We start from the raw sequence: 22,220 nt of genomic DNA on the forward strand, positions 1-22,220 counted from the left end.
GGCCCGTGTGACACAAAAGGACACCATAAAAAGTCCAGAGTGTTCGCACCAGTGCGTCCAAAGATCATATCGGGCCGCGCCAGAAAGAAAAAGCACCAGCACCCGGTTGTCGCTCTCGTAGCACCACAGCCCGATGCAATTATTAGTCAGCGGTGATAATAGAACTCATAGGGAGGTGTAATGGCTTTTAGATTTGCACCCCATCATCATCATCATCATCATCCCCAGCCATGGCTTCGGGCGAACCAACTATTACCATAAACCACAGTATGTATATATATATATACAGTATACACCCTACTGTGAGAATATTGTTTTTTCTTTTCTTTGGCTTTTTCGATATAATCTTAGATTGCTTTTTTTTTTTTTTGACACACAGTTGCATTGCCATAGTTGCAGCTAACTGTTTCACACACACACACACACACATGCACACACAGGAGCAAATTATAGATCTCCTGCTCTCTAATCCATACTCAGAAGATATAATCATACAGTTTGAATGCATAGGCTTCAGTGTGGTCGGCTGATAAATGCTGAAAACATGGGAGAATAAATTGCAATGTACGCGAGATGCTGTGGCTCACAAATCTGACCTCGGAGCAGTGTACAGAATTAACATAGTCTCACAATGGGCTTATTGTTTGGCCTGTGTTCATTACTTGTTCATTTCCAACCACAGTGTATTAACTGGAAAACAGTGAAGAAAACGGGAGGAAGGCTATTTGTCCAAATGAGAATCATAATCCCTTCTTTCTCTCGAGGGATTGTGATTTATGTCCGTCCTGTCTTTCCTTTCGCTGTGATGGAAATGATGATGTTTGGTTCCGCAAACAAACAATGCTTTCATGCTCCCCCACAAAATAATCAAAGCAAACATGTGTTTATGGTGACTTTATATTACTGATATGAAACGTCACTGTAAATTAGCAATAAGTCAATATTTCCTCTCATTTTGTTTTGGTACACTAGTTATGCTAAAAATGTTTGGGACAGCCTTAAAAAACAACACACCAGCACAACACAGACTATTAGTCCACTGGGAGGAAGCCACTGTGGGTTTGCAACAAGGGCAAAGAAGAACGAGAGAGGAAATAAAAGGGGAGAAAAATATCAAAAATAATGTGACAAACTAGAAAGTGCCATTTTCTGGAGGAATGCAGCATGATTGCTGAGAGTGACTGCTTGAGCAGCTGAAGGAGAGTGAACCACAGGAGGAGTGGGAGTGTGGGACAAGTGTGTAAGAGTTACAAGACGGGTGGGAGAGGGACAGGAACGAGAAAACAGTAACGAAACAGGGATGTTGAGAGGGAGGAATAGTGGGAACGGTGAAGGGAAGAAGGAAAGGAGGGATGGAAGTAAGGAAGGAAGTAAAGAGAGGGAGTAGAAAGAGGGGAAGAATAGATTAAAGAAGTGACGCTTCATTCCTGGTGGTGCAGGAACAAAAGGTTAAAAACAATGGAAGATAATAAAAAAAAGGGCAGAGAGAAAAGAATTGAGGCATAAAAGAGAGGAATGAATGAGGCAGGAAGGAGATATAGAGGAGTTGTACATTGCTAATTAGGAACATTCAAAGGCATATAAAAGAGCTGTGGAGAAGCTAGGAGTTGTTAGTAGTTACAAACGGTTTTCATGCTGGTATTAAAGTAAGATTTGCAGCATTGTGTTGCCTTTTAGAAGTAGCATGTCTTGAAAACACAAACAGGTTTTTCTCAAACAGCATATGTTTTTCAAAAAGCTTAACCAAAGAGCGGAGGAGGCATGTAAGTTTGCAGTAGAATTCATGAGAAAGCAAGACAGAGTTTGAACATTCCACTCACAGTCTCTATTACCCGGGGAATTGCAAGTAATCGCGGCCGACATTACTGTCATTTAGAGGCTGCAGCAGGCTCAGTCTTGAAGCCAGAGTGAGGGCATCACATCAAACTCGACGCCATAATGAATCCATCGGTACCGGCTGTCATGCTAGCTTTTTTTTTTTTTTTTTTTTTAATCGGCAATGAGGCTGAATAACGCTCCAAAGTTGGACTGAATTTTGGCGAGGCAAAACTGGCTCGAGATATTTGAAAGGGGTCCCTTGACCTCTCACCTCAAGATATACAAATGCAAATTTTGTATGGGAAACCCACGGGTCTCCCTTTAACAGACATGCCGACTTTATGGTAATCGCATGCAGTGTGGGGCCAAAACCGTGCAGTTTTTTTTGCATGCAGTATAAATGTGTTATTTCCGCCTATTCTGAAAGTGGTGTGTTTGTTACTTCTGCATACGGGGGTCCCGAAGCAGTCTTGGAATTGCATAAATCAGGAATAACTAGTAACCTATAGGGCATCCAGAGGATGAGGCTATTCTAGGTATATTGATGATAAGGGGGTTTGTGAGCAACAACTTACGTGACATACTGTAAGTGAGCGTGGGAATGACCATCACTTACTTCCATCCTAATGTTCGAAGCCTTTTACAGTTTCGCAATTTATCTTAATGGATGAATGAATGATTTTTTTTAATATTTCTGACACACTGCTGAGCTGCATCTCAAAGTAATCTCCAGGTTCCCAGCTTTCAGTTTGACTCCGCAGCATATCAGTAGTGCTCAGGACCAAATTACACTGGCTTCAAGAGAGTGAGATTTTCATTTTTCTTTAAGTGTGACCGAAGATTTTCCATCACGCTGCGAAACATTAGGAGTCCCACACGCCCAGAACACAACCGGCAACAAATGAGTTTTTTTGTTATTTTTGATGTGAACTGACCCTGGAGTGGCCTGCCGTTATATACAGCCATAAAGGAAGGGGGTGTGCTTCCATACGGGTTTGTGAAACAACCTGTTCTTTGTCTCCGTCATCTGGAAGATAAAATAAATAAGAAATTCAACATATTGCTGGTTCATGTAAGGACTTGTTGAATCACGTCACAGAGTCTGAGAGTGTGTACAGCCGGAGCTGCAGCTGCATGGTTAATAAATATCCAAATAGAGTAAGCCCCGGGTTATTGATCATCTGGAGAGGCCGCATTCTAATTACAGGGACATGAGGTAAATCTGGTCCCGGGTGGCTAATGATGCGTGCCTTGAGGAGCAACCGAAGGAGCAGGCAACCCTGGAGGGAAGTCCGATGTTTTATTCCATGCGCAACTGTTTGTGGGTATGAACACTGTGGGATTACGTTACAGGCTTCACTGCCTTGCTTCGGCATTAAATTAATAGATGTAAGTTGTGGGTTAAACCAAGTTTCACAGTCATATTTGCGAAGTTGTATGAACCATTTTAGGAGAGACACATATGGCTTAGGTCTTATTATTTCCAATATTATTATTATTAAATATATCACATACTGTCACATCCCCCACACCCTTTCTAAACACACAAACACTGTAATGTGTTTGGCCGACAGCGTCTTTGCACTGACCTATTGGGAAACCTGTTTCCCTCAGCGAAGTGAGAGACAATAACATGTGGAGCACACCAAGAACACTATTATTAGGATGGATGACTGCACTCTCTCGCCCCAGAAACTTCATTACTTGCTCAAACACAACACGATTAACAACAATGGTGGGAGAGGTTTCAATGAAATGTAATACAAGCCACTTTTTCAAAAGCTGCAATTTGCCATCCATGTATACCCACTGCTCAGCTGCCAGAGTTCAACACGGGGAAACAGAAACACGTCGCACGCTCCATTCCGGATAGTGTCAATTAGTCTCCCTCTAAACGCTCCAGTCCTTCACATCAACCCAGTATGCGTCGACCAGGTGAGCCGTTTAATTGCCCATTATGGTGCGTCTTTGCAGAGAAAGAGGGACTGATATTTACCCCGAGTGTATTGGGTGAAGTGCTATTGACGTGGGCGTTCGGGTGCGAGAGTGCTGGATCCCGCTTTCCACTACCTGGCGCTCAATAGTTCCAGCAGACACTGGGATATTAATGACATCCAAGCGTGCCGTGCCATCTAATGCGTGCTCTCCTCGGTCTGGACACTTCTGCGGTCTGTCTCAGTTTTCGGGCTTGTTTATCAGTTGCAGAGTAACGAGAGGAAGTGTGGGAAGAAGGTTTAATTCAAACCAAGTAGTTTAAAAGACAATTCCACTCAGAGCTGGTGTTTTTAAAGGCTCGTCTGGTGGGCAGCCAAAATCTTAATACGGAGAAACTAGTCTACTTCTACTTAAGTGTTGGAGCACAAATAAGGGAACACAATTCAATAAAGTCTGCATATCAGCTGCAGCCAAAGAGAGAAATTCAATCACACTTCCCTCTGCTGTCTGACAGATCCATTCATTTTACCAACTTAGTCTACACTGCTTGGCGCTCACAAAGCGCTATTCATTTTAGGCGGAGCAATAAACCAGAAAGAACAACAATATAAAACTATTTGTTTTAGTTTAATTTAGTTAAAATTAAATGTTTTATATGTCTATATTTTCACTTGTTTTTCCTACAATATCTGTTGTTGAAAACTAAGGCAGGTTTAATATTTTTTATGCTAATGTTTAGGCAACTGAGAGCACTTCTAGACAGAAACAGACAAAGTGTCCCATCACCTTTTAACGACGTGATCGTACTGGAACGAAAATGAGCTTCTGATGCGACAATTGCTCATTTCCTCCCATGCAGTTTGTCACAGTGGGACAAGCACTGCAGTGTCTGGCACACAAGGACGAAACACAAAGACTAGCAGGTTTGAATGATTTTGAAAACGTCTACGTCACTTTTCTTGACACTGACCAAAAGGAGCACAGAGGGGGTTTAAAGTACCTTAATTGCCTCCGTGAGCCGAGTGTCACATCCACTGCTGTAGCTCCAGCTATTGACAGCGATGAAGAGAGAGCCCAATCAATAAGAAAATTACCAAAGAAACTAACTTCCTGCTGCTTTCAGAACACCTGACCCTTTCACTCCACCTCACGTCTCTCTGCCTGCGGCTTGCACTCACAATTGAGTTTTACAATACCTTTCCCTCATCACGTAGCCCTAACCATACCTGGGACATGGGACGCACACCCCAGTTTTAGGACGTCAAAGTAATTTGCTTCATCAACCCAGACAATTCTTCACTGGGTGAAACACATCCTGAAGTCAAACAAAACTACGTTAGTGAACGTAATCTGGACCGGGACAGCATCTCTAAAACATATATTTCCACAATAGATTTGTATGTTTCTGGATTTCTGGTCACTGTTGACAGCACAACTACATCTCCATTCACACATCTTTCTCTCATTTCGCTATAGCTTCTCAGCAGCTTCGAATGTATTTCTTATTCTTTGTTTCCCTCCCCATGTGCCTTGTCAGATTTTGTGTCATCTCTTCAGAGGAGAAGCATCGTGCATCTCTGCCATTGTTTAGCTCTCTTCATCATGCTCTCTCTTCAAAGTCAGATCAAAGATGACCTGAAGTACACAGACGTTATCGATCAAATAGTGTGGGAATGCCTGCATTGTTTTAATGGGTGTACGACAGCTGATGCTCTAGCAGTAGCCAACTTGTGAAATGGGTCCATCACGCGGTATACATGACCACAGGGCAGTGTTGGGAATAACATAGCCTCACACGGGGCACCAATATGTTGGGAACGTAAAGGAGCGTGTTTGGGTTATCAGCATCTAAGAAACTAAATTCTTGACATCAATAGAATTATTAATGTCAGTAACAATTATTAATGATTATTAATAATAACGGGGCACCACCCTGCGAACAGGGACCAATAACCAAACGATAAACTAAGTCTCATAATTAGTGTTCACTCACAATGTCAATAGTCTGAGTACTATTACACATTCAGAGTGAAAGTGAAGGTTTAAGTTCGAGCACAGACCACATATACAGCTATTATCACAATACACATGCACAAAGTAATCACAGACAGCTGCTCTTTAAAATATAACAGTTTATTACGTTCTAATACTAATGATCTAGTCAACTAATATCTAAACTAACAACTATACATTTATGAGCACACTATCTAAAATCAACAGACAATTGAAAAGAGGGGGGGAGTGTGTGTGTGTGTGTGTGTATGTGTATGTGTGCGTAGGGGGAGGAGCAAAGGAACAGCTCAGCGACGTATGACGTAGTTGGGACGTGGTGATGTCTCTCATGCGCGAGACTCAAAATGGCGGATAGCCAACAGGAGAACCAGCGTTTATACATTCCGGTAGCCGTTTAGCACGTAGCTACTGTACATTAGCTCAAAGCTATATGTGTGTGTGGATTAGTAAAAGAAAAGGGAAAGGAATAAAACAAAAGATTAAGATCCTCCGCGTCGCGCTGGAGTTCGGTAAACTGTTCTCCCAGCCAGAGGAGCAAGAACCGGGCTCTTTGTCACAGACGCGGTTCCGACCTCTGACCTGAGACGCAGTCCCCAACCTCACTGCGGCTGTCTCGACACGGATCACAGTAGCATGGAATACACGGTTACTTCTACACAACACTAGCAATTTCAGGGATCGCCAGTGTCGGTGATCATAAAGCATACACCACGTTATAAAAATGAACAGTACTTTAAGCACACAAACAAGATAAAATAAACACAAATTAAACTCTCTCTAACTCTGCCCAGAATCTATTTCGCCTTACGGTACGATGCAATCGTGGTGATTGAGGGGGGTTCTTCTAAGGGGTTCTTCTGAGCTTCGGTGGGCTCGGGCAGCGCGGCTGCAGGCCACAGGAGGTGTTCTCTCGGTAGGAGAGAATCGCTTCATCTGGATAAGGGGCGTTCGCGTCCTTATGACCGGAGCAAACGTGGAAAGTGGAGAGTGGAAGTTCTCTCTCTCTGTCTGAAGAAGTCTTGCTTCTTCACTTCTGCAGGAACAAAAAAGGGTTCGCTTTGTGGATAAGAACAAAGATAAAATAGACAGTTTGGTGAATTCGGCCAGCGAATATAAACTGTTAAACCTAGGTTTTGGTTAAAAAGGGGGAAACAACGTTGGTGTGCTCCCTAGCTCGACGGAGGTCGAAGGGAAAAAAGCATTGAGGTGGGGGTTGCTGGTTGTTTTGTAGAAAGGTGGCTGAACCACAGGGGTCCTGGGTTGTCTTGGCCCTCGGCCAATTAGATTGCAGCGCTGCTTTCAGGTAACTTCAGGAACACATTTTTTGGGGGGAGGAAACTCACACCCTAATGTGAATTTCTTCAGAGTTGGGGGCTTGGTGCTCATAAAACTACAATCAGGATGAAACCTTTGCTTGCAAAAGGCAAGGCCTGACTCTCTCTTTGTTCCACAGCACATGTCGAAGCCATATAGTCAGATCCCAACAGCAGGATAACTCTACCGCGTTGTTAAATGTTTTCTTAATGGCTTCCTGTCTTGTGTAAAGCCCTTTGAATTGACTTGTTGAAAGTGCTATAGACGTAAACTTGCTTTGCCATGTGTAAAGACTTTAGAAAGACTTTTTAGCGGATGTAAAGTCAATGGAATTCAATTTTTGAGACAAATCTTTCATGAACACAGAAGCCCAAGGGAGGTTAGATTGAGATTTGACTCCTGCGCATGTCTTATGCCCAACTGTTCCACAGAGGATTGGGTGTGCATCGCTCTCTGATTGTTAATACTTGTCAGCTATTACACATTCATAATTAGAAGTTGATTGCTAATGATGAGCAGGATAACAGCTAGATTAAGTCGAGTATACTGACTGCTCAATAAGGCGCTCGGAGCTTCTGGTTACACTGAACTCCAAGGACAAGACATTGATTTCGGCAACACTTGAATTTTCTTTACTACATTGCTCAGAGGCACAGAGGTGATTAGATACTGACAGGATCATCCCTGTGTGAAGTGCCACAAGTGTATTTATTTTACAAATGCATTACCACAAGCCCGTAACCAAATGTTGATAATAATTCTGTTCTGTCTTTTCCTACAATACTACATTTATCAAGCCTGATAGCTTTGTAAAATAGGCTTGATCATTATCAGTGTCTCAGTCATGTGGACCAGAACATATTTCTTGCCTTGAACATAACAGTTTCCTGTGTGCAGGTCATGTAGATCTCCTTAACAACAAATTATTCTAGGAGTGAGAAAAAAATTAACAATTATATTTCCATTTGAACTCTTCCTTGAGGCAAATATAAGCGCTTTAAGATGGTCTGAGGGTGAGGACACGCTGTCATCACTGATGATAAAACCTTTTCATCATCTTCTATCTATCAACTTGTCTCTTCCTCTCATTTACCATCTTCCTCTGTACTCGCAAACTTTCCAGTATTTTACTGTCGGCCACAGCACGAGCATGTTTTGGATTCACTGTCTTGCTCAAGGGCACTTTAATGATAGATGTAAGAGGCAACAGTGCTCGTTTCACTTTCTTTCCTCCGTCTCTCTCTCTCTCTCTCTCTCTCTCTCTCTTCCTTCTCTAACCTTCAATCCACCACCTCCCTTTAATTTATTTCACACATCGCCGCTGCTCTCATTGGACGAGACCAGGGATGCCGAGCTGGGACTTCCGGTTTTACAGCCGGAAGCGACTAGCTTACAAAACCACTGAGCGCGCCTGATAGCGTCACTTATCCCTCTGACCCTGGTCGGACTAAGGAGGCACGCAATGTGTTTGAAAAGAAAATCCTAGTTTAAACAGTTTTAGATTCACTGGACTATTTTCCTGCAAAAGTGAAGAAACGGATTCTTCAGAGAGAGATAAGCACATTTCTCCTCTCCACCAAAGCCGCCTGTTTTCCAGCCGTAAGGAAAGAAACTATCCCTTACTGAGCCGAAGGAAGTATCTCTGACACACAGTTTTTCATCACCGCGCCGCACGGTTCCGTCGGAGGACCGACTGATCAGACCACGGAATCTACTCATAGCAAGGCAAAGCGTCAGGGCAGATTTAGTCTATGGTGTTTCTTATCTTGTCTGTGTTGCTTAAATTACTGTGTCATTTTTATAACGTGGTGTGTAATTGCCGAGATTAACGACCGAGATCGTTAATGTTGGGTAGAAGTTACTGTGTATTTCATACTGCTGTTGCTGCAATCGTGTTGAGATGGTTCACCGCTAGCGGAGGCGGAAGTTGTTTCTCATCAGTTGAAAGGTCAGAACCGCGGCTGTGCGACTCAAACATCGTCAGTCGTGTTTCTGTAGATGAGAGAACAATCTTCCGTACTCCACTGCGGCGGGGAGGATCTCATTTTGTTTTGTTTGCTTTCTCTCTTCTTTTACTAACCCAAGCTAGTGTAGCTCCGGGGTTGAGCTAACTGCTTCAGGCACATGTAGTTAGCGCGACCTCTCTTTTGTCTATCGCCATGTTAGAGTCCGGCGCCATTTTGTAGTCTCGCGAGGTGGTAACGTGCAAACACCATTTTGGTAGTTCCACGTGACGTAGCTACGTTTAGATTACATCATACTTTGTCTGAGCTGTTGTCTCGCCTCTCCCCCCCACACACACACACACACAATCTCCCTCTTACCACAGTTTTGTTGATTTTAGATAGCGTGCTCATGAATGTATAGTTTTGTTGGTAGTTTTAGGTATTAGTTGACTAGATTATTATTATTATTGGAGCTTAATAAACTGTTGTACTTTAAATAGCAGCTGTCTGTGATTACTTTGTGCATGTGTATTGTGATGATAGCTGTATAGTATGTGGTCTGTGCTCGAACTTAAACCTTCACTTTCACTCTGAATGTGTAATAGTACTTTGACTATTGACATTGTGAGTAAACACTAATTATGAGACTTAGTTTATAGTTTGGTTATTGTTACCTGTTCACAGGGTGGTGCCCCGTTATTATTAATAATCGTTAATAATCTTACTGACATTAATAATTCTATTGATTTTATATATGCTGATAACTCAAACGCGCTCCTTTTCGTTCCCAACACAGTGATGCATTTGAACACTTCAGATGCACACAGAGAATAGCAAATAATGTACTGGGAGCTCCTTCATACTGGATTATGTGGTTCTTTACTTTTAGATGGAGAAACGTAATATGCACATATCCTGCTCGTGGTCAGCCTATGCAATATTGATGTGAGAGAACAGCGGGAGGTCATAATATCAGGTATAATACCAGGAAATGGAGCCTATTCCTAGTGACAGGAAAGGGCAGGTTTGATGACGAAGTGGACTCACCCGGCGCTGCCGGTTGCCGTGTTTGCCGTTCTCATTACCCAAACGGTTCATTAAGGCCTGTTTAACTGCAAAAAATGATGCCTTTTCTTTTGGTATCCCACAATTTAAAGATATGCCACTAATGGGCAAGTAGATCCACTTGGACCAGAAGACATGCAGTAATTGCATGCCAGACTGAGAGGGTGCATAGTAATAGCTGTTTACTGCCGCTCTCCTCGCTCCTGCTAAATGTGTGAGATCTCGTCTCTTCATGAAAATCGGAGGCATACTTCAGGTTAGAGTGCACTGACCTGTAGCACTTCTTCTGAAAGCTTTTGGGATATGCATATGTGTAATCATGCACACACATTGCACCTTCACCCTCTCACACTAAGATCAAGCAATGCACAGTCAGGGTGGGGGCGATACAGCATAAAGTCATGTCTTAAATCCACGTCTTCCAAGCAGGAGGACAATTCCTGACATGGGCCATAACTTGTAATGCTATTCATTTGCTGTTTGTAGGATTTATTTGCATGTCATGCAACAGAAGAACTAAAGCTGTGTTTCTATGGCACTCAGTTTGCACTATTTAGAATCAATCAAAGCCCTACAGTTCAGGATCAATGAGCATAATGCAAGTTGAACAGAGACCAAACTACTTTGTGAAACAGAATTTCATATCACAAAGAGTAGTTTCACAAGGTTATGACATGAATGCAACATACTTCAATCTACTCGTTAAAAGACAGGGCTGGATTATGTTTGACTTTGAGTCAGCTACAGCTATACATTTGTTGATACATTAATCAGCCAAATAAACACATTTCTGGACATTTTTCACGAGTGCAAACACCCTCCCTCTCGCTCTCAGGAGCTTTTTACATCAAAGTAAAATGTTGCATGCCTTTGTACATCACATCAGACTCATTAGGATTTAAAGCCTGTACGTAAGATTTGAAAATAATATCAACTTTGGGTTGCAAGCATCATGAGGGTAATGCCAGTAGCACAACTATCTGTGCGAGCGCAGCAGAGCGCTGCTGTGTCAGACTCGGAAAATCCATATCACCTCCACACTGTATTACTTGTGTTTAATACGTTTTAGGGACCAACGCGTGACTGCCCTGCTAATGTTGTCAGGGCTGAGGAAAAGAACACCAAAGACATCAGTGAGCTCCAACCAAACTGCCTGCCGAGCTGCGTCTGTTCATTTATGTAACTTTTCCTAATTGACAATCTGACGTTCATGCCCACTTTAAGCAGCGATCGGCCGAGCGTGTCGAGGTCAGTGGGATTTGAACTTCGCTCTAAAGTTCCTTTCTTTACACAACTATTTCGCTCATTCTTGAGTGTGCAAATGAATACAAGGTTAGGAATGCCTTCCAGGAAAGTCTGCCCGTTATCTCCACATTTAAACAATTATTGCATCTCGCCCAGCTTTTTTCCCCGCCTTCGAATATTGTTGTTCATAACTGCTACAAACACATCACGCCTTCAGACGTGTTTGGACGCCGCGCTGCGTAAACTAGTTAATTTCAGATACAACCCCAGTCTCAGGTGCTTCAATACTCTATGATAAGCAGAAACCCCATATACAGTAAATACAATGAGAAAACAACCAGACACATGGTGCGCATTGTCGGGGTGATGGTACACTGACAGAATGTGCACAAGAAGAATGGAGAGAAGAAGAAACACTTACACACACACACACACACACACACACACTCCCATGCAGGTGGGAAGACCAGCAACCGCTCTTCCCTTTGACACACCAACCCTCACAGTCGGTTGAGCATAATTTGCAGGTTGAAGTCATGCACGGCAGCGTTAAGTGGAAGCTTTTTATTTCTTTGACACATGAAGTGAAGCTCTGCTCCCTGACTAAACTAGGCTTTGAACCAGAAAACTAAGGCCGTCTAAATTTCGTTTCTCGAGGAAAAGACACTGCGACACCCAGACATGACAACAAGGAGGAATATCAAAACATAAATAACAAGTAGGTCCTCGCTCTATCAGCAGCAGCCATCCACTTCTTATAGCCTGCTGGACAAAGTGATGATTATAGCTCTGACTCGCAGTGCCTTGAAGTAGAAGATGGAGGCATTTGTGTCAGTGTAGTAAAGGCTAAGTGTTGAGACTAATGTCAATAGACAGGCTGGTTCTGAGAACTTTAGGCTGAAAACTATCTCGTGAAATGTTGCATAAACAAAATGACCAGTGAATTGAAATGGTTTTACACCACTTACACTGATCTGGTAGAAATGTACCGCCTTGTAGGTGATTAACGTATTATTGTACCAAAATAAAAGCTTGTTCTCTTAAAATAAGCTTTGTTCTACTATTTTCTAACTGACACACGCAGACAAGTTGAGTCATAATCCTGCGCAACCATCAGCTCTTCATTTGTTTGTGTCACTCAAGAGGTTAACAAGCACCCAGGGGTGCACAATAGGTTAACAGGGTCAAACATGAATCAAGTGGGGGAAAAAAAGTGCATTGATCAGCCATGACAAATATTGCCATACTACTATCTCTGTGTATCTATTTGGGACATGATTATGAATAATATACTGGTTTGTTTTTACATAAAATCCAACTCTATTCTTCCATTATTGAAAGGAACGGTATTTTACATTAAAATCACTGCAGTGTGAAACTTAAAAGTGGAATAATTGAGCCAATATTTCACGTATGCAGTGTTGCTGAAATCAAACTGCGCTTAGGGTGCATCAGGAAATCCATTATAATTCATAATCCTAAATTTGAAAACATTATTTGGGTTATCTAAGCAGCACTGTTCATTTTTAAATGTCAACACAAATGCAGGGGAATCTATGTGTCCAATGATTATGATTTTCAATAATATTGTATTTTATGAGAGCCGCTTTGGCACTCAGTGCGCTGTCTAAAAGTGTGCAACATCCAAACTGTCATAAGTTCAGTTCTTGATGTCACTATCCTGAGAGACCTCCACACACCACTGGCTGCATGTGTAACAACGTGCATCGCTTGTCTTCCACCTGGATCAACATCACAATGCAGAGAAGCAATGTGGCCTTTTATTATGGTGGCATTATCGGCCATCCCGTAAATTACTTAAATTTAAATCTAAATAGCAAACGCCGGATAAAAGTACTTTTTCAGGACACAGTCAGTGTGTGTGTGCAGTGCTCCGCTTGTTGGACTTTCATTTATCAAGGCAACAAATGAGTCTCTTATTGCTCTTTCAACCACTCACACGGTGAAATGAGATGTTCCTGGGAAAATGCTGTAAATGCTAAACATGTCCGGGAATGGTTAGTTGATGTGATCCAGGTGTTTAAAATTAAGCATCTCAGTACTTATCGGCCCTGCTGTTGGCTCCTCTGGTAAACAGGAGCATAAACTCCGTGACAGAATAAGGGGTGCAGCGGCTGCATTTTTGCTGGGTCTACTCTGCTGCCACCTCCCATCTACTGATTTGTAACCAAGGCCTGGCACATCCATTGGAACTGTCAGTCTGGCATTAGGACAAAATGACTTTCCCATATTAAAAGAGAAATGCTGCAGTGGCCAAAAGTTGCAGCATTACATAGACGCCCTTTCTTTGCCTGCATGACAAATGCAAACTCAAGATTATTAGTGAATTAGGACATAATGTGTACGGATTTATTATGTTAGATATCAAACACAAATTCAAAAACACAGATGATGCATGCTATACACAAACACAATCACTAGGGAAACAGCAGGAGTTCCAGTTGAGTTTATTACAAACTTTTTTGATGTGCAGGCTAAAGAGATAAAAAATGGAGACCAGGAACTTTGCTTTTGGGAGGTTTAACCAACAGAGTTGCAGGTCAGCATGTTACTGAATAGCAGAATTTCTTGCATCTGGATATTTAATTTGGAGCTTTTACTGAGTGTGCCCTGTTCGCACATACACACACACACACACACACACACACACACACACACACACACACACACGCCCACGTAACCACATATTTGACACTGAATAGAGCCATAAATTAGATGGACTGCGTGAATATGCTGCCTGCACCGTTCTGAGGTCTGCGCACAGTGAACTGGGCTGGCGTGAACTGTACACTCAGCTGTCTGTAAATGATTTCTGATGCTTTTAAAAATCCCTTCCCCAACCGCCCGCTGCTGGCGTGATGAAGGTGACGAGGGTTAGGAAAGGAAAATGTAGCATGTAGCACCAGTGGTGTTAAAGAGGTTAGAATTTTAGTAACTATATGTCCCCAATTACACTATATTGTTAAATCAAACATTCAAAAGTGACACTCAGACAGCGCACGGATGAGGATGAGAAATAGAGCACCGCTTGACACCCTGCAGGCAGATGCTGAATTGAAACACCGCTGGAAGGCATGTAGGTTTTAAACTGGTGGATCTCTGACCTGTCAGCTGCACACCACTACCGCTAAAAAATTATGGAAGTCTTTTTTTTGCTATTTGAACACCGGGCCCTGCAGCCACCTTCCGGTCTTAAACACACTCAGTGTTGGGAGGTCCGCTCTGTGTCCAAGTATTTTTAGAGAAGACATATATACAAATAGTCTCAAAGATCGTTATCTACAAACAACAATGTTTTTTAACGGATTGCTTTGGAAATTTCAAACCACTTTTCTCCTATTTCTAGACAATTTCTGAATCCCGTCAATGCTCCATTTTCACAAGGTTGCAACTCTGAAACTTTCTATCAAAACGCTGAAAACAATGGCTGAGCTGTTGCCTTCAGGCCATGGTGGGTGAACAGATGATAACAAGGACACACAGAGGTTGTTTGACAAGTCTCTACAGTACTTTCATCAGGAAGGAATCCAAAGCGTTCATTTCACATCGTTGACGGACTGACACGTGAGTGCGGGTGCTGCAAACCCATCCAAACAAGATCATCGTATCACATCCGAGGGAGGAAATCACAGACGTAGTCAATGAAAAGTGTAGAAACAATGCAAGATTATGGACTCAGTGTGTGGACTCACTTTTTCAATGTCAGTTGCTTGTAAAGAAAATCTTTGTTATACTCTGAAATGTGCCACTTGATTTTTTAAGATATCGTGACCCCAGACACTTCCACATTCCGTGAGTCAAACAGACAATCAGTGGATTAGCCCACCTCCTGTTCCTCACCTGTAAGAGTCAAGAGGGAGAGAAAAGTTAATTAAGTTAATAAAAAAACACCATAGCAGTTCAGGTGCTATGGCAACCACTTTTAGGAGTAATTCCAAGATTACCTCGACATCCATAAAAGCGCAAGAATTAAGGAGATGCAGTATCGCCCCGGGCTACATGTAAGTACCTCCCTACAAGCTCACACACATCAGTGTGTTCGGAATACAAATCAGACTTTTTAAAATGAAACAAATCATTAGTTTTTCTAATTGGTTACAAGAATACAACCAACTGTTCATTCCTTACTTTGAAGCCCCATTGAATTGGAAAAAAAAAAAAGTCAAAAGGAAGTTGCCAGGGTACTTTAAAGGTAGTAGATGTACCCGAGAGACAAAGGAAAAAAAACAATCAAGACCACGGCTGGTGAGAAGAAAACAAACCGTCCCCTGGGGACCTCGTGGTGTTGCAACTGCTCTTTTCGCTCCGTCAGACGCTGGAGCACAAGACGACAGCGTCGGTACCCCGTCGTCTGTGGAATGTCACTCACCTTCCCATGTGTCATATTTAATAATACAGTTAAGGCAAAAAAGAGACATCATGCAATGTCTGGAAACAGCACATACTCTTCACACATTCATCAATCAGCGGCTGCTATTAATATCAGAATCAACTTTTAAATGCCAAAACCATGAATCACATTTCCCAGTAGTTTATCTTTTATGAATTCAACGGTGCTAATGAACTCGAGGGAAGAATGCAATTTACCAAATGTAATGTACCAAGGCAAATGTACCAGGTTTGCTATAAAATTACTACATTACAAAAATGATGGAAAGGGGAATAAGAATTAAAAAAAAAAAAGTCTGCTCAGCTAATGTGACTCTGGACGGTAATTAGCTGACTAATGAAGCAGTGTGCCTCTTGCCAGTGCCGTGTGAATAATCACAAAGAGCGTCTGCAGAATGTGAACCATACATCCGTTGTCTGTCCGGTGGAGTGGAGCGAGCTGAGGGCTTTACACACTATGTGCACGTGGGGAGGACCGTCGCACAGAAAGCTCAGAGCCTGCTTCTCATTCAGATCAGCGCCGCTGGTCTCCCTCGGCGTCCATCAATCCCCACCTCTTTCCTCCTTCCTCCCGTTCCCACTGGCTGCCTGGCACCACCGGCCAAGAGAACAAACAGAGACCCCCCCTGCTGGCACACACCGACATTCTTATTTCACTCCACTTTCTCCTGCTCTCTCACGTTGCCTCTGATCATAGTGTTTATAATTGATTTTCCTTTTTTTAAAGGATTAAAGTTCTCTCCCTCTCTTTATGTCTCTCATCCCACCCCCATTTCATTCCCCATCCAATTCATTGTTAAACATATTGTTTGGGTATGGGAGCAGTGACAGTCTCCCGTGCAATAAATTTAGATCTCAGATCTAAATTCGCCTTCATCTGCATTTCCTCTCCTCTTTCCCTCACCTTTCTTCCCCCCCTGCACATCGCACATCAGGAAACTATGTCTGTCAAATCATTGTGCAATTAAAAATTAAACTAAGAGGTCAGGTAAAAGGTGCCATTTTGTGTCTGTGTGGGGGGTGGGGGGGGGGAGGGAAGGAGGATATTCGAGGCTTTTCCAAAAGCCCTGTCAGGTCTAAGCCTGATATCATTCCCCCTTCCCTGGTGAAGAAAAGAAATCGACATAAACTAGGTAATGAGGAGCAGAGTGCTGTCAAACTGCCCCGGGTGGACAATAATTACTGACTTCATAGTTCCAACACATGCCAATATAAAATGTTTATCATTGCCAGAATCATCACAATAACCAACTAAACAAATAATGTATCCGATATAGTGTAAGAAAAAGAAATCATGTTGTTTCTGTGTGTTTTGTATGTTTTTATCATTAAAAAAGTAATTTCAGGAAATGAAATAAGCTATCAAATTTGGCCAATTTTATAAATACACAGACGCAAAACATACACACACACTAACACATGCATATATGACAAACAGAAGTAGAAATTGGTGTGAGGCTGATCTTGAGTGCCCCTTTTACAATAACCGATAAACTACCAATAACAATTGACTGATTGCACCAACCTGAGTCAGCTTAACATCATGTGTTGCGAATGAGAGTGTGTGAAAATGAGTTAGCAAGCAGGACAATAGGTTTTCAAGCTGAAAGTACAGAACGATTAACAGAAACATACAAGTGCTAGTAGCATAAATGGACGCTAACCGAAACCTACTGGAACAGAAACACTTTGCCTTGACACAATATCTATTTTCAGACATGCAATAGCGTTCTAGTGAAAGAAAACATTCAAAAGAAGACATGAAGAACGTGGTGGCGATGACCGGGCTGGAGGTACATCAGAGGACAAAGCACTACACCATACATGTGTGTTCAGTGGAAAAATGTAACTTGATTCAGGATCTTAGCTGGTTTAAAATATATTTAGGACGCATCAACAAATTCTTATTACCCCACAGTTGAATATATGATGTGACAGATGAGAGTTGGAGACAGGACTGTGTCAGAGTGAGCCACTGGCCTCGTCGCACTCAAAGAGAAGGCGTGTTTTTCATTAGGGATGCATCCATTACTCAGCAACAACCTAATTGATCCGCGTCTTTGAGTTCTACAGTAATAGCAAATTGATTGATTTATCCTCCAGAGGGGAAGTGGTGGGAATTGTTCAGCCAAAAAGAACGGCAGAAAAAAACATCGACGGACCGGAATAGCAATGAACAATAAAGGGTGGAACAAAGGTGAGCGGTGTCAAAAAATAGTTGATGAGGAAACGGATTTAATGGCTAATATAATTAAATTAGATTACATCAGGAATTAAGATGAGATATCGGATGCCTCCAGCTGGCCCAGAGTGTAGGCCCTACACTCGACTACCAGTATCCTTCCGCCGCGGCTCAGCAGTGAAATACAGTCCCTGCAAACATGGAAGAAAGACATCATCCTCCGTACACGTCTACGGGCAATATTAACATTAACTAACAAAAGAGAGAATCATATTTAAGAAAGACTTGACAGGGAGACGAAACAGGCTAAATGGGAACTATGAAATGAATAAAAATGTTTATTCAATGTTTAAAAATGTCTAATATAGCAATCATTTAAACTTAAACTAATATTACAAATATTTCCACCAAGCTATTTGCTAAACTGTATTGAAGCTAACATCAACAATATTGAAGTTTGTGTTCAAAGTCAGTTGTATCGATCTATGCTTTCTCAATTTAATGAAGTTTAAAATGTATTAAAATGTCAACTTAAATTTAATTTCTGAAATTACACTCTGATGTCCGCAAATCTCCCAAGATTGCTACTTTCCTCAAATGGATGACAACTCATCATCCCTGTGAGTACAGCAGGACACATCACGCTGTTAACAAAGAAAGCAGAATATGAAAAGTAACTATTAGAGTAGTGTTGGAGTGCACGGCCTTCACAAGGAGACAGACAAACAAGTGAACTAACCATCAGCAGGCACATGAAGAAAACTAAACTGCAATTGTAATGATCCTCCAAAGACAGGCTGCGATATTGTCCAAATACCACTATGACCTATACTATTATTATTTCCTTCGAAACATTTGCATAGAAGCTGACATTTTATTTTTTGACAAAAAATATAAGAGTGGAAAGGAGAGACCTGTTGAGCTGCCATACTTCATTGTGTTTGGGCAAACAATTGGGCAGCTGGAGACGGGAGATAGAGTCCCGCTCTGCATTCTCTGAGAGGTTAAATGAGAAGAAACATGTGTGTCCACCGATAGTGCTGCTGCTGCCGCTATGACGGCTGCTGTTATGTGTCTCTGCAGCACTCGACCATTATGTTCGGTTTCTTAACGAGGACTTTGTTGTTACCTGGACATTATCTGTGCCTCTTCTCATTTTCTCCTTCATGTGCTCTCTCTCTCTCTCTCTCTCTCTGTCAACACCCTTAGCTTCAGTTTTGTGAAATGATCAGTCCGTCAGAGGTTTCCCCGGTGACTGAAGTCAGACGTGGGTGTCTTGAGGTGTTCAAAATGAAATAACTCAACCTATTGTCTGCGTTTTTTTGTTTTTTTTTACTGATTCTGTGATTCCTCCATGTGTCGACGTATGTGTTGCTTTAATTAAACGCACTTTTTAGTGTTTTCTTATTATCTCCTCGAGCTACGGTTTAGAAGCTGTAGGTCGCCTATCAATATTAATTGAGGGTAATGTTTCTTTCCCGCTGTTCTTTGGTATGAGCTGAGCTAAAAGAGCAAGGCAAACCTTCTGCATTCCTAATTAGCAAAAGTCTTTCCCAAGGAGAAAGAGGAGGCAGGGACACAATGAGAGGAAGAGAGGAGGGTCGGAGATACACGAGTTACTAATCTGTAACACTTCCAGCAGTAATGACTGAAGATTGGATATATGGCACGGCGTCCCACTGGGTATTAGGGCAGTGACCGTTAATTGATAATAACGTTGGCCTCTGACAAGGACTGTGCCTCTGATCGGATAATGGTGGACTCAACACCTGAACGTGAACCTGGAAACAATGTGAAATCAATTCTATCCAACCTCCTCCGTTCATCCATCAGAGCAGTAGACGGTGTTACATTGCAGATCGTCGCCATCCCATCGGAGACTTTTTGCATTAGGCCTTACCATCGCTGCGGTCTGAATGTTATATTCCATATTTATCAGAACACTGATAAAACCATGCGACACAACTGGACTCCCTGACGCCATGTTGCAACGGAGACATTTGTCTCTGGCTGTCCTCCACGGGCACGCTGCGGATGCTGGGCATAAACAAGCAGGAGCTATAGCGACAGCGTTAATTGCAGTTTTACTGTTTCCGTGCTCTGGGGTTGAGACTGGTGGGAGCATTCATCGAATATATCTATTTTTTTCTCTCTCTATCTGTCGCACTGAGAATTCTTTCCGCACCATTAGTGTGTGCTGAGCTGTTCAATCCAGGTCCACTACTGTACTGATACAGTAAACCCTGCAAAGCACCATCTGCCATAAGTACAACTAACTACAAAAAAATGTAGCCACATCAGCACATTAGAGGAGCCACAGCATGTGGTCCAGGCTTCAGACCACTGCTGTACTACATGGTTTTACGGGGTATGGGAGGGGTGGGGGGGAGTGGGGGCTCAGAGCATGACATATTCTACCTAAAAGCACCACTAAAGGTCACAGGGTGTAAGAATGGGACAGACTATTCTTGCCTTCTTTCAGACGTACTCTGCCTATAGTATATGCATGTTGTTCATCAAACTGGTTCGCTGGTCCGAAGGTGCAGTTTGCTTGTAATGTTACTCTCTTTCTTTCTTTCTTTCTTTCTTTACGTGCATTTACTATTGTTATATTTGCCTGTAAACGTCTCAGCATCTAAAGACCCGATCCAGTTACTGTTATGGAAGTCTGTGTGGTGGGTAGGCCTGGGGGATCATTTAATACGAAAATGATTTGTCACGTAATTAGTTCACACAAGAGTACACAAACCGTGTGGTTATTTCATAAAGACAATGTTATAACGTGATATATATACATCGTTATATAGATATAAAATGACCTGTATCCAGAGAGAAAGATTTTGGACATATTGCCCTGCCCTGGTGGTGTGCATAACCTTCATCAAAACAGACAGGGAATACAGGGAGAACATCACTAAATGGTGTGCAGAGGAGCAGCGCCGAAGAAGCAAAAAAGTAGCATTTTCCTGGGAAACAAGCGGGACGTATCTGCTAGTAAATGCAAAGAGAAGATATTCAGTGATCTATGGGACTTTTTATGAGACATTTACAAATGTGTATGAGGGCGCAATTACCACAGGATTCTCAGGAGATATCAACCTTATCAATACAGTGGCATCATCACTCGCCACCTGTTCCGGCACGAGCATCTGCTGGTTAGCTGCTCCGTCTGGATCAGCTCCCTCTCCCACAGCAGGCTGCCACTGGTTGCAATGTGTGACATGTTATTGTGAGTCTCTTTTTTTCCTTTGAACCTTGTTATGTAGAAAAGAAAAAAGGGGGCTTACTCTTTCTTGTTTTTTTGTAATGAATTTTTGTCTCATATTCCAGCACTCACTTTTAACCATTTCTATATTTTGGAGTCGCCCTTGTCCATCTCAATGTTTTGCTGTTCTTTTGCTGTATTTATTGATAAACTGTATTTACATTGCAGAAATGTCACTGCCACAACAAGGTCTCTCCCTTTAATAATGTCCTAATTACAGTAACTTCTGCCTTACTTACTCATATAAAACAGCAAGAACCACAAGGGAAATGGAAAATGAGGAACCAAAAAATTATGTAATTTGAAAGGGTCACTCCAGAAATATCAGCCAACTCTGCAGCATAAACATTGCATTGTATCGTATTACGGCCCAAACATTTATTGTGTGGTTGAGTCACCGCACCGTTCTCAGCAAACAAGCTCCGATAAACAAACTGCGTGATATTGCCAGAACCAAATCACAGACAAACACATTTAGATGGTGAAGAAAGCCAAAGATCCAGCAAATGAACAAGGAAGGATTGCTAAGTTTCTCTTTTTTTCAATGTTTGTAAATTATCAAAAAAAAATACACATTAAATCACCAACCATGTGTGTTACCTACAAAATAAGTCAATAATGCAGTCAGTGTCTCGATAAATATAAACAGGTGCTGTGGCTTCAGACACCTAAGTGTTTTTCACTGCCGCCGTGTCTGATTTAGAGGTCACACAAGTTCCAGGTAATAACTGGATGTCTGTACAATCCGATAGATGAGAAAAACAAACACTCCCAGAAAATCTCCCGAAGCGACAGGTTTTTTTAGCTTCTTACTCATAAAGCAAGTGTTGTGGCACTGACCCGGGGTTCAGCAACACACCGTGGTTCAACCTTTTATGAGAGCATCGCTCAACCTTTCAGGGACTGTAGACCAGAAACAATAAGACCAGCCTGCGGGCCTTGCAGCCTCGCCGTGTGTATCTAAGATGTACACTCAGTGGCCCTCAGTCCCGTCCTGGGGGGTGGGGGGGGGGGGGGGGGGGGGGGG

At 42.3% G+C, this 22,220-nt stretch overlaps 1 protein-coding gene across 2 annotated transcripts in view; it reads right to left on the reverse strand.

Moving 5' to 3' along the window:
- The window catches only part of asic1b (acid-sensing (proton-gated) ion channel 1b), a 149,283-nt gene that overhangs the window by 118,302 nt on the left and 8,761 nt on the right, over window positions 1–22,220 (reverse strand). The window lies entirely within an intron of this gene.

Source organism: Anarrhichthys ocellatus, unplaced genomic scaffold (genome assembly GCF_004355925.1).
Source record: "Anarrhichthys ocellatus isolate YVR2014 unplaced genomic scaffold, GSC_Weel_1.0 scaffold1, whole genome shotgun sequence".
Lineage (NCBI taxonomy): Eukaryota > Metazoa > Chordata > Actinopteri > Perciformes > Anarhichadidae > Anarrhichthys > Anarrhichthys ocellatus.